Consider the following 14,097-nt stretch of genomic DNA (forward strand, 5'->3'; position numbering starts at 1 on the left):
AAAGTGAACTGAAATGTGGCACAAGCATTACAACTTCCTTGCGTGCCTTTGAGTATTTCTTTCTTATAATAGACTCAAAAACCTCTAGACGTCAGTGTGGTAGTGCTTCAACAATTCTTTGGAAGAATAAAAAGTTCACATTGTTGGAATTTCACAGAAGAATATTAAGGCCAAAACAGAATGGGTTCATTTCTCTTCATTTCTCTTCATTTCCAGGGGTAGATCTGATACTTTACTTAAAAACTATATTAAGCTTCCAATTCAAATGCCAACCCAACATTATGGCCTCCTGCATTAAAGTTTTTTCCCATCAAAGCTGAAAGCATCAATTTTATACCTTCTCAGAGTGTCTGAGTATAACCAAGTCCAATAAGACTGGCATTGTTCACTTTACCATATAGAGAAGTTTTGTGATCCAGCTTGTATTTAACAGTGATGCCAAAATGAGTGTTGTTACTTTTAGCAGTCCAAGTAAGATTTATTGATGTTTCAATGTCCTCAACAGCCCTATAACCCAAGGCAAAATTATTCTGAGACAGTTTAGATTTGGCTGTGTCAAAACCATCTGATAGCCAGCAAGCCATCCTTCATAAACTAATACAGTCCAGCCATAGAGGGTCAGTCCAAAAAAATTCACATCAACATTTCCACCAAGCCTGAAACAGTCCTACTTATAGGAGGCCTTTAATTTTTCACTCTTCTTTCCTGTGTTTGGTACAAATATGGTGTCAAACCTTCAGCCAATTTATCCTCCATGTTGATTTCTGTATTCAAAGTATTGTCTGTGTTCCATTTTTGAATGAAGGTAAGACCATAGTCACAAATCTTGTATTTCATTACAAAGCTTTTCCTGTGTCAGTGTATGGATGACCAGATGTGGAAAATTCCACTCTACTGCAGGACTTGGTTTTAAGATCTATTTTAATAAACCAAACCCATATCCTTTGTCAAAGACATCTTTGGCAGCCTTTCTTAGGTTACAACAACTTGGAGTGTTACACACTTCTTTGTGTACATGTGCATGGGAAGGGTCCCTGACACACAGTGTAGCTGAGGGGCTAGTAGGGCAAGGGAATGGATGCTAGAAAAGTACGACCATCCCTGAATATCAAGAACTTTTTTTAATTAAAAAAAAAATTAGAGCAAGTCAAGGGAAAAAGAAGAAAATCTAGATCTCTCCTTAAACATATCTTTAAAACATAAAGGCTTCAAAAGTGGGATGTCTAAGGAACTTCTTCAGATAGTCTTCTTTGAATTCTCTTTGTTTTATGTGTGTGTGTGTGTGTGTGTGTGTGTGTGTATGTGTCTTATCTTGATGTAACTCAAGTGAGTAACTTAATATTAAATGCAAAAATAATATTCTGCTCTGTTTTAAATAAATGAACAGTATTCATTCTCGTGTTCTCATTATTTTATTTTCTATGACTTTTAAGTGATGGAACAAGAACATCTTCCTCTATTCTTGAATTAACTGTAATGCATCATCAATGAAAATTATAACATTCTCAATTTGGAAGAATTGTAAGGTAAGTAGAATCACTTTCATTCATACAACTTTTATTCTGAAACCCAGAATATGACTGAGTTGGGCAACTCTGTGTGTGTGTGTGTGTGTGTGTGTGTGTGTGTGTGTGTGTGTGTATCAACCATGACAAATTTATACTCTCCTTCCTTGAAAAATAAATAATTCAGTAATTTGGGTTTATTTTGGGGGGGGGGATTGGACAGAGAGGTAACTTACAAAAACCATTTTTTACACATATCAAAATAATGAAGATTTGTGAGAAATATAGGTAGTCTTCTCTTTCAATAAAGTGTTCCTGGAAACCATAATGAAAAGCAGATTATTGTAGAGCAAATTATATTTTCCCATAAGAACAATGTTACATTTGGGAATTGTTTCCTCTAACTAAAGACTTGGCATAAAATGTAAAGTGAACACAACCATAAAATCTAATTCATAACAACTCTAAACCTTGGTAAATGCTAAAAAGAGAAAAATTATGCTTTATAAAGCTGGGAGGGAAGATTGTTGAGTCAACTAAACAACAAGGTAGAGTACTAGATATTTTCTCTGGTCCTCAAAATTTTCAAAAACTTCTCCAAAATGAATTGTACCCCAGAGATACTGAAACTACAACTGTTTCCACAGACTATGAGAAGCTTAAAAAGTTAACAAAAGCAAAGAATGTTTATCCCTCTCTAGTTCACTTAGGACTCTTTCCATAAGATCTCACCCTCTGGGAGAGTGTATAATCTGATTCAGCAATTTCCTGCTATTCTTATAGTGAATATTGCCCTGATCTTTCATCACCATCATGTGGCCCCAAAAAGTAGACTACAACATGTGAAGGAGGAAATATAGAAAGGTGGGAGCATGTTTTGCCCAGGGTGGCAGCACCAAGCCAGAGAACTAAAGAAGAGAGGGTACTTGGATGGAGGGTGAGCATGTGGGAGTGGGGAGGGAGGGAAGATACACCTCTGGAAGAAAAGGGACTGGCATACAGCTATTGCAGATGTCCCCTTAGAAGTCACTCGGAGGCAAGAACTGAGGCCAGTGAAAAATTAACTCCTCACTGTGAAAAGAAGCTGAAGCAAGCTTCCAGGGAAATCAACCCAAAAGAAGGAGAAAAAGCAGAAATGAGCAATAGGAGAATGCAAGGGCAAAAAGGCTAAAATCACCAAAGGTCTCAGGAAGAAGAAAGCTCTGTTAAAAACCTAAAGCACAAGTATAAGGAAGATATTAAAAAAGAACTGAAAGTGTTTATCAAATATGATGATTTTAAATAAATCTAAATTAATAATCATTATTAATATTAATAACTAACACAGGAAATTGAAACCAACATCTAACAAAACAGAGAACCCTGTGGATTCCCAAGATGGCATAAAACCACAGGAGGATATTCCTGAATGTTTCAAAAAAGAAATTAGAATATTGAAAGAAATTAGAAGGGAAAAAACATAAGACTTTATGACCTGCACAGTAGAAAAAAAAATAACAGAATGAAAAAAATTTGAATCTACCATAGCAGATTTCTTCAAAAAAAGGAAAAGAGAGAACCATTGATTAGAAATACAAATATATTAAAGAGAAGGACATCTATTAGAGGACATGCCAAAAGGCAAAAAAAAAAAAAAAAAAATTAAAACCCAAATGGAACCCTTTCAGTGAAATTCTAAAGAATCTATAGCTCAAAGCACAAATCATAGAAACAATGAATAATTATGTAAAAATCATATAATGATGAAACAACCAACATTTCTGAGCAGCCCTGGGGGAAATAATATTCCAATAAATGTAAATTAACATAATAGAAAAGGAATTAATCAATCTAACATAATAGAAAAGGAATTAATCAACCTAATTGGATTTTTTTAAAAAATCAGTCAACAAATAAAGAAACCCTCAGGAGAGATGTTAAAAATTAGTGGAGAATAAACTGAAAACCAAAGAAACAATTGAACTAATGAAACAAAATGCTGATTTTTTTAAAAAGACTTATGAATTTGAAAAAAAATTAGTCAATTCATTTTAAAAAATCTCAACAATAAATTAGCAAATGATCAAGATAAAAATCACATTATATGTGTGTTATAACACATATATTATATTCATTTTCTTTTTTCTTTTCTTTTTAATTTTTGCAAGGCAGTGGGGTTAAGTGGCTTGCCCAAGGCCACACAGCTAGGTAATTATTAAGTGCCTGAGGCTGGATTTGAACTCAGGTACTCCTGACTCCAGGGCCAGTGCTTTGTCCATTGCACCACCTAGCTGCCTCTTGTCCTTCATTTTCAAAGAAGACCACAACGTCAGAGAAGTGATGCTATGATAAGCACATGAATTGGATTGGGGGGGGAGGGGGCCGTGCCAAATCAAGCGTTCACAAGGGCATCAAAAGAAGTGTTATTGAGACACACTGAAGGTCTCACTGAAGAACTTTAGAATTGATTGCACAGCATAGGAGACCTTGGCATGAGGACTGCCCAGCATGGCATGCCCTCATTAGTGAGGGTGCTGCCCTCTATGAGGAAGGGAGAACTGAAGCAGCTCAAAGGAAATGCAACATACATAAGTTTAGAGTGCCCATCCTAGGTGTTCACATGAATCATTTGAGCTGGGTCTGTGGTAGGACATTCTGAGCTCGTATTGGTTTGATTAGCCACAGTTGAACACACTGTACTTTGTATCAAATTATAGTGATGTCATTTTAGTCTTCTTCCCTAACAAAGGACAAAAATTAACTAATCACCTTAACTTTGTTTCCATTTGAAATTTTAACTAGTGTCTTAAATCGAGGTAGATCATGATATTCTGGTAAGTGTAATTTTATTGATATAGATAACTTCCAGGGAGGAAGCTTCTACAAATTCAGCTTGTCAACTTTACTATAAATTAACTCTCTAAGATAGGTGTCTGAGGCATATTCAAGAGGGACTGTGATAATACTTCTACTAAAAATAGCTGATGTTTACAAAGTGCTTTAAAGTTTGCAAAGTATTCTACATTTTATCTCATTTGATTATGAACTATAATAGGAGAGAGGACATTTAATCATTGATAGCATGATTGTCAAATTTTCAGATGGGAGCAAACATATTAAATAACAAAACTAGAATCAAAAAAGTTGATGAAGGGAATAAATACTATATAGCCCAAGGAACTGAGAAGGCTCAGCTTGGTTAAGAGGAAATTTAAAAAGAATATGATATATGTCCTCAAATAGAGTGGCAGTGACTTCTTGGATTTGAATATTAAAACTAGGATCAATAGGTGAACATTGTTGGTAGTTAAATTTTTTAATTCAAAGGAAGGGAAAACTTTCTAACAATTAAAGTTATCTAAAAATGAACCTGCTTTCTTGGCTACTTCTTTGCCATTTCAAATATTTAAGCAAGGGTCAGATAACTATTTTTAGGGAACTTCATGGACAATGTTCTTGATCAGGCTAGGAGTCAAAGAAGCTTAAATCAGCTATTCTAGTCCAACCCTGACATACACCCTAGATTTTTAGAAAATAGATTTCAAACAATTCAGGAAATGTTGGCAGGAGACCATGATCTAAAATTTTCCTGGGCACTTCAGTTTTGAAGAAATTGGAAGCTTTCAATAAAAAAATTCTGAAGACAAAAAGAAACATTTCAGATAAGGAGGAGAGGGGACTTTAAAGAAATATAAACTTGTTAACATGAGAAGACATGGACAGAAAGGTTAGGTAATAGAGAATAAATGTGATAATGTGACCACAACTCTCTAAAAATAGTATCAGGAATGCTCAGAGGGAGCCAAGGTTGGTGAAGAAAGCTGAAGACAACAGTCAGAAAACAATGTTGTGTAAATCTTTTACTTCTGTTTTATCCACCAAGGAGAATTATTTTTTATCTGGAAAGGACAGAACAAAATGACAATCAGGGAGTAAAAATTCAAAATAATTAAGGACAAATTGAGATATTTTCTTTTGATTAGTCTTTCCATCAAGTCCAGGCTTTATTCTAAAATACTAAAAATATAAATTGATATGTTGGTGAGAGATTTGAAACATCATAGAGAATGAAAGTGCTCAAGGTCTAGTGAAAGATAAATATCCCTGTTTTCAAAATTAAGAGTCTAAAGCTTGTGCAAAATCTTGGCCAGTGAGTTTCATACTTAAGTAGTTTTTTAGGTGTGCATCTGAAAAAGGAAACCAGAGTCACAAAGAGCTACAGTGGTTTCATCAAGAATAGATTCAGCCAGAGTAACTGTTTTCTTTTTTGACATTACTAGCCTGTAGATAAGAAGAGATTACTGGGTAAAAATTTAATGGGTGGGGGAGAAACTTTCTTTCCCATATTCTCTTGGCATTCCCTCAGTGGCTGGTATAGTGATCTACCACAGCCCCTTCCAAGTTTGAACTGCCAACTTCCTCTCCATGAACTTTTAATTTCCTGAACTAGAATCTGAAGTCCCCCAGTGCAGGTCCCCAGGATCTACCCCTAATATTCAAGAACCAGAACCCCTAACCCCACCAGGACTCCCTCGATACTGAGCCTAGTCACCTATCTCTTCATCTCTGCTTTCATATGTCATCTAGATGAAGCTCACATTTCAAAAAGCTGAGTTGAAAGTAGGAAAGTTTTATTAGAAGAATAATCAGTTAGTAGTACAAAGACTCCAAATACAAGGCACAAAGGAGCCCACCACCTAGGAGAGATAAAGGAAACTTTTTTTGTTTTTTGTGAGGGAATGGGGTCAAGTGACTTGCCCAAGGTCATACAGCCACATTTGAACTCATGTCCTCCTGATTCCAGATCAGTGCTCTATCCACTGTGCTACCTAGTTGCCTTTGGAGGGGAAATTTTTGCTTGAAAATCACACATGACCTCTTATCAGAGATGAGATAGAGGAGATCCTATCCTGGGTATGGGTTGTACTACAACTTGAATTTTAAATTCTACCAGAATGTACAGAATCTCCAAAGTAAAAGGAAAGTCATCTAGTTGTAGACAAAGAACAAAACCATCTTTACCAGAAAAGGTAGGACATAGAAGCAGGATGCTTTGCAAGAACATTGACCACAGGCTTTTTAGGGCCAGGGCACAGCTCAGCAAGGTTAGCCATTGAACACCAACAAAGGAGTCTGGGAATGAGCAAGACTTTGGCTTCTTCTGATTGGCTCCTTTTAGGAAAGGAGCTTTTCTCCATGTCTAACACTTTTGACTGATAAGATAACACATAGAAAAAAATATATATATATATTAATTTCAGTACTTCCACAAATGATTGACATCTCTTTTCTATGTAGGTCCCCTTCTCTGTTTTTCCTTTTTCTCTTTTATATCTCCAGTTTGCATTCCTGCACACCAAGCCCTTACTCCTGTAAGCATGAGGCCTATAGACTCTTTCTGTTACCAAAGAAATTTCTCAGCAGGAAGTTGACATTGATCTGAAGTTTCCATTAAGGTCATAGGCTCTCCCTGCTTATATTACTCAGGAACTTTAAGGTTTATCATGTGAATTGTGATTAAACTTGTTTCTGTTGGTCCTACATGGAAGAATTAGAAGCAATTGATAAAAGTATAGGTAGGTTTGGGCTCAGTGTAGGAAATACTTGCATAGAATGAAAGCTATCAAAAAATGGAATGTTGATTTGAAAAATAGCAAGTTTCTTCTTAATAGACATCTGCAAAAAAAAACCCTGGATGATCACATGGGCATTTTGCAGAGGGAATTCTTTGTCAGGTTGCACTAGATAGCTTTTAGAGTTCCTTTCAATTGTGATAATTCATGAAGTAAAATTAAGACTATAATAGGTGCCTCTTCTCACTTTCTTCTTAATCTCTTACAATCTTACAATCCACTAAAACTGCTATCTCTAAAGTTAACAATGATGCCCCCCCCATGATTTCTTAATTGCCTGATCCAGTTGCCTGCTGTTTTTCAGTCTTCATCCTTCTCTGCTTTGACACTGCTGATCATCCTCCTCCTCTCCTTAATATTCTTTTCTCTTTTTGGTTTCAGGACACTGCTCTTCTCTTCTTTCTCCTCCTGCCTCTGCCTCCTTTGCTATATCCACATTCATATCATTCTCTTGTGTGTCCTACAGGGCTCGGTCTTGGGTCCTCTTCTTGTCTCCCTCCATCCTACTTGATCAGTTTCCATGAATTTAATTATCATCTCCATGTTGATGATTCTCAAATCTATGTATACTGTCCCAAATGCTCTGCTGACCTCTAATCTCACATCTCCAATTGCCTTTCAGATATTTTGATGGGATAGCCAGTAGACATCCTAAATCCAATCTGTATAAAACCGAATTCTACAGAGCTAGTTCTGATGTCAGATTTGGTATCAGTTCTTCCTAACTCCTGACTCCTGACCTGATACTCTATCCACTATACCACCTAGCTGCCCTTGAGGAATAAACTGAGTAATACACTTTCTTAAAGAATATATACTCGTGCTAGTTTACATTTAGGTTTTTTTTTTTGCTAATTCTGTAAGTTTTTCCTGTCTGCTTCTACTTTAATATGTGAATTTTTGGAAGCTTGTTTCCAATCTCATATAACTGAGGACCTGGTTTTATATGATGACAAAAGTCTTCTAATTGGTTGTGAAAACAGAAAAAATAATAACAACAAAAATAAAGACTTTTCATCATTAAATAGTACCAGATCCTTAGTCTTTCATGACTAGAAACAGGTTTCCAAATTTTCACATATTAGGTTAGTACCAGGCAGGGAAAATCTATATAAAATTCACCAGGAAGCGTGAATAGAGTATTATTAGCCAATCTGCCCTTACAATATTATAGGCAAAGTACAAAGAGAGAGAAGTCAGTTTTGAGGTCACACAGCTGTCATATTTGGGGGTCTGTGCTCTCCTTAGTGTTTACAGGCATTTCTCTAATGTAGCTTCTTCCTTCCCTCTGCCCCCTCCTTGGAGTAAGGTCAGGTCCCTCCTCCTTCCTTCCTTCAAAAGGAATGAATTTTTCCTAAACAGAGACAAAGTTGTCCCTGAGACTTGATTGATCTTGGCTTCTTCAATATAAAAAATCCCAACTAAAAGTAGTTATATCCCTTTTCAGTGGATTTCTGAAGAGCTCATCAGTTGCAGTGTTCTTTACCATATCCTGCCTTGATGACCAGATACATTTACATAAAGGAAAGAAATTGGGTGACAGGGGTATCTAAAGAAACTACGTACTACTGGATTCTTACATAGCCTTACTGGATCAGGGTAAATTCATCTTCTTTTCTTAAATGTTCAAAAATAAACATGTATTTCTTTTATCACAACATTTAATCTGAACTAAGAAAGTGATGGTATAAGAACCATCTCTGAAGAGTCCCTGATAGTTTCACTTCCAAATGTACATTTCTTGGAGTGTGTATTCCATTCTGAGAAATATTCTGGAAAGTAAGGACTGTCTTCCTCCAACCACATAGCATGGTTCTCTTCAGTCTTCCTGATCTACATCTTACCATTAGACTCAGATGGCTCAGGAGGAGGGAATTAGGCTAGTGACTTTGCACAGTCCCCCTTCCTTCATTTAAATTCAATTCACTTGCAAGTAATGACATTATCTTCCTGATGTCATGGTCCTTTTCAAGAACAAAGACAAATAAGGAACTGTTATGGTTCTCCTAGGACATTACTAAAGGTTCAGGCACAGGTAGAGATATTAATGTATATATATATATATATATATATATATATATATATATATATATACACACATATATATATATGTATATACATAAATAGTCACACAATTCCTAAACATATATATGTATATACATATATGTATTTATAGACATAAAAGAAGGAGATGGGAAAAGGATTAATCATTTAAATAGCATCTACTACATGATAGGCACTGTGCTAAGGGTTTTATAAATATTCTCTCCTTTGATTCAAAAAAGATCTGTGATAAATCTGTCTTTAGTCTCAATGAAACTTGGGTATATTTCTTGTGGTTTTGGGGGGCAAATCCTAGTCCATTGAAAGATACCGATTATAGCAGACTTAAATGCAGTTTTAATTTTTTTTAAAAATAACTTTTTGGGGGCAACTAGGTATCAGAGTGGATAGAACTCAGAAGGATCTGAGTTCAAATCTGACCTCAGACCCTTGTTAGCTGTTTGACTCTGGACTAGTCACTTAACCCTGTTTAACACATACATACCTACACACAAACATATATACATACACATACAGCTTTTAGGATGCCTTTTGTGTTTTATATCATGGTTGTGACAGTTATGATATACTTCTTTTCTCAACAAAATGAGGTCCAACTTTTCATAAAGAAAAAGTTTTATAAAGTTAACCATATGATAACTACATCTGCTAGCATATGCAACATTCTGAATCTCCAGTCCCTTGATAATCTACTGTAAAGATGATTTTTTTTTAGGACTCATAAAAGTTAGTATAAACTACTGAGCATTTTGCTTTGTTTTGATAACATCTTTGCATCCATTTTTGTAGACAATGCATACATTGTTCTCTTGGTTTTATTTTTTAAATCTCTATCAGTTCCTATAAATCTTCCCAGATTTTCCTAATATTTGATTATTTTTGGTTTAGTAATATCCATACACTCTAATTTCTTCAGGTATTTTCCAGTTTCTAGTTCTGGTCACAAAAAGTAAGACTATGATTTGGCATTTATAAGACTCTTCTGACTATGATCTCCTTTAAGGGTATATTCCTGTAGTAGGATTTCTGTATCAAAAGACATGGACAACTAAGTGACTTTTTTTTGCATAATCCCATCTGTTTTCCAGAATAATTGGACCCATTCCAAGCTCTTCCAATCATTCCTGTTGTTCTATAGCTTCTCCTTCCTTGATGATTTCCTCCCCCCCCCTTTTTGGTCAATATTCTGGCTATTAAGTGAAAACTCATAGTTGTTTTAATTTTTTATTTCTTTTATTAGTGACTGGGAGCAATCTTTCATATGGTTGCTGAAAGATTGCAAATCTTTTGAAAACTACCCATATTACACATATAAAGCATATATATATATATATATACACATATATACATACACATAATTTATATGTACAAATCTCTGTGTACATGTTTGCTTTTATAATTAGACTGTTTTTCCTTGCTTCCAACACATCCTTTGCACATCTAATTTTAAATTCACAGCAGTATCCTTATGGATTGTCATTGTACTTTTGTGATCATTTGCACTGAGTAGCCTATTTCTGGGATATCAGGATGTAATTATATCATAGGAGAGCAGAAGGGAAGCAAGCCTTGCTTTACTTTAACAGCAGATGTTTTAGGATCTTTTTTTTCTCTTTTGCCCTCTTCCTTTCAACTTTCACTTCAACCCCAACTCAGAGTCATTAGTTGCTGGAGACAATGTCAGCAGGCAGACAGAAAACTTAAGCACCTCCTCAAGAACTTTTCTAAACCTGCAACAAACCAGGGCCGGACTATGGCTGACAAATTAGACCCTTCACATTCCTAATAGAGAGAGAGAGGAAGCTGCAGAAGAGCATGCACCTGGGCAAAAGCACATTAGAGTGAAGTAGTGCAGGGTCCTAGATTGGCCAACAGGATGACTGTTGCTACTTATAGTAATAGCACCAGGAAATGAGTCAGATGTAAACACAAGCAGGAGAAGGCACCATTGCCATTAAGCAGCTTCCTTGGGGACTGGTGATGACGTGGGAAACTGGAGGGAGAGCAAGAGTCATATTCAGGTACAAAAGAGGGAATGTCTGACCAACTCATATACCAAAGAACCAATCAATCAATAAACATTTACCAAATACCACCTATGTCTCAGGTGATCCTAGGTAGTGGCAATACAAAAAGAGGTAAAAGGCAGTCCCTGACCTCAAAAAATTTACAGCCTAAGGAAGGAGACAACATGCAAACACATATATACAAAACAAAGTGTATACAAGACAAATAAGAAATAATTAACAAAGGGAAGACTAGAATTAAGAGGAGCTAAGGAAGCATCCAGTAAAAGATGAAATTTTATTTGGGACTGAAAGGAATCCAGGGAGGTCAATAGTCAGAGCAGAGGAAAGAAAACATTCCAGGCATGGGGTACAGTCAGAAAGAATAGTCAGAACTAAGAGATGGGGTATCTTGTTCATAGAACATCCAAGAGATCAATATCACTGGACTGAAGAGCATATGTTAGGGAATAAGGTGTAAGAAGACTGAAAGGGAAAGAATTTAGATTATGAAGGCTTTGAATGCCAAATATATAATTTTGTATTTGGTCCTGGAGATAATAGGGAGTTCTTAAGAGTTTACTGGAGGGTGGAGTGATATGGTTTGTACCTATGCCTTAGAAAAACCACTTTAGTGGCTGAGTAGAGGCTGGTTCAAAGTAAGGAAAGTTATGAGGCAGACAGATTGACCAACAAACTGTAACGGTATTCATGAGGTGAGAAGAGGTGACCATGGCAAAGAAGAGAAACGGCATATTTGAGATGATTTTGCAAAGGTAAAAGCAATAGGCCTTCCCAAATACATTGAAAATCACAAAGAATTAAAGATGATTCCTAAATTTTGAAACTGAGGGTATGGGAGGATGGTATTGTCCTCTACAGAGAAGATGAGGGACAGGGAAGTTTAAGGGGAAGGATAATTAATTCTATTTTAAACTTATTGAATTTCAGGTGTGTACTGGACATCCAGTCTGGAAACAACAGTTGGAGATATGATATTGGAGGTCAGCAGAGGATCCCCCTGCAAGGCAGATTTGAGAATTAGCATAGAGATGGTAATCAAATCTTTGGGACCTGATGAGATCATCCATTGAAGAAGTATAGAAGGAGACAAGAAAGGGACCCAGGATAGAACCCTGAGAAACAGCTATGCTTAGAAAGTCTGATCTGGAAGAGGATCTAGCAAAGGCAACAGAGAGGATATTTCAGATAGGTAGGATAGCCAGGAGAGTATGGTGTCCTGAAAATCTAGAGAGAAGAGAGTATAAAGAAGAAATGATCAACAATGTCAAAGGCTACAGAGAGGTCAAGGAAAATGAAGACAGAAGATGCTATTAAATTTGGTGACTGAGATGATTAGCAACTTTGGAGAGATCAGTTTCAGGAAAATGATAAGGTTGGAAGTTGGATTATAAAGGGTTAAGAAGAGAACAATAAGAAAATGAAGCACCAATTGCAGGTGATCTTTTCCAGGAATTTAGCTACAAAGATCAGAAGAGATAGAGAATGATAATGAGGATGGAAGGATCAAGAGAGGGTTTTTCAGAATGTAGAGGCACAAGCTAATTTGTAAATAGTAGGAAATAATCCAGGCGACAGGAAGAGATTGGAAAAAAGTGAAAGATGAAGATAAGAGATGGGGAAATCTGCTGGGAAAAATAGGATGGAATGGGATTATTAAAACAAGTAGAGGAATTACACTTTTTAGGGAATAAGGTCACTTCATTTTGTGAAGCAGAGTGAAGGAGAAGAGAAGGCAAAAGGCACCTGAAAGTTGGAAGATGAGGAATAGAGGAGGAGTGGAAACCCATGGATAACTGAGTCATATAGAGCTGGGTTTCCTGAAGTAAATAGCTGAGATTAAGGTTGATGAGTCCTCAAACTTCTCCTTCTCCTTCTGACTTTTACTTTCTTAGGAGATAAATGCCTTTCTCCCAAATCTCTCTTTCTTAAGAGTTTGCTTTCTGTTTCATTTTTGGATTTACAGCTGGAAGATAAATATAGTTAACCATTTTATTACTGATCTAGGTGTTCCATTTCTCAAATGCAATAAAGAAAATTAAATAGGGCAAGAGAGAAATATACTTTGCAACTATAACTTATAATTATCTGAGCAATTTTTCCTTGCTGAGGGCTCAAGCTGAACAAAAGAGAACTATCTGTTCATTCTTTGTGTAACTTCTCAGAGAAGAAAAAAAAATTTGGACACTGATTTTTCTAGCCAGATGAGTAAGCAGTTTTGCTTAAGAATTACTAGAAGAGTGTCATCTCAATCATTTTCTTCTTAATTGTCTTCTAGCAGCCATGTCTCCTGAGAGATAGGGTCAAAGGAATGACTGGAGAGAAAGTCATATCTGAGAGGAAGATGCGAGAAGTGTGGAGGCCAAAAAAAGAGGGACTGGCTCAATTCCCTCTAGTTCAACCTATCTTCTATTGGCCTAGATTAGGCTAGAACCTAAAACCTCTGACTCTTTGTATTCTATATTTCTTCAAGAGTCAAATGTTTAGGGGTGGCTAGATGGTACAGTGGATAGAGCACCCTCCCTGGATTCAGGAGGATCTCCAATCTGACATCAGATACTTAATTCTTACTTAGCTATGTGACCTAGGACAAGCAAGTCACCTAACACCCATTGCTTTGCAATAAACAAACAAACAAAAAGTGTCAAATGTTTGTTTGGAAGATATTTTAAAATAACATTTTATTTTTCTCCCCAATTACATGTAAAAATAATTTTTAACATTCGAGTTTTTTTAAAAGTTTTGAGTTCCAAATTCTATCCCTCTTTCCCTCTGTTCCCCTCTCTGAGATGGTAAGCAATCTGATATAGATTATACATATACAATCACGTGAAACATTTCCATATTAGTCATTTTTGCACAAGAAAATGAACAAAAAAGGAAAGAAAG

At 36.1% G+C, this 14,097-nt stretch overlaps 1 pseudogene; it reads right to left on the reverse strand.

The window, feature by feature from the left end:
* Positions 1-248: 248 nt before the first annotated feature.
* On the reverse strand, positions 249-957 carry LOC141499821 (non-selective voltage-gated ion channel VDAC3-like; annotated as a pseudogene).
* Positions 958-14,097: the final 13,140 nt, after the last annotated feature.

The sequence above is a fragment of the Macrotis lagotis genome, chromosome X (genome assembly GCF_037893015.1).
Source record: "Macrotis lagotis isolate mMagLag1 chromosome X, bilby.v1.9.chrom.fasta, whole genome shotgun sequence".
NCBI classification, from domain to species: Eukaryota; Metazoa; Chordata; class Mammalia; order Peramelemorphia; family Peramelidae; genus Macrotis; species Macrotis lagotis.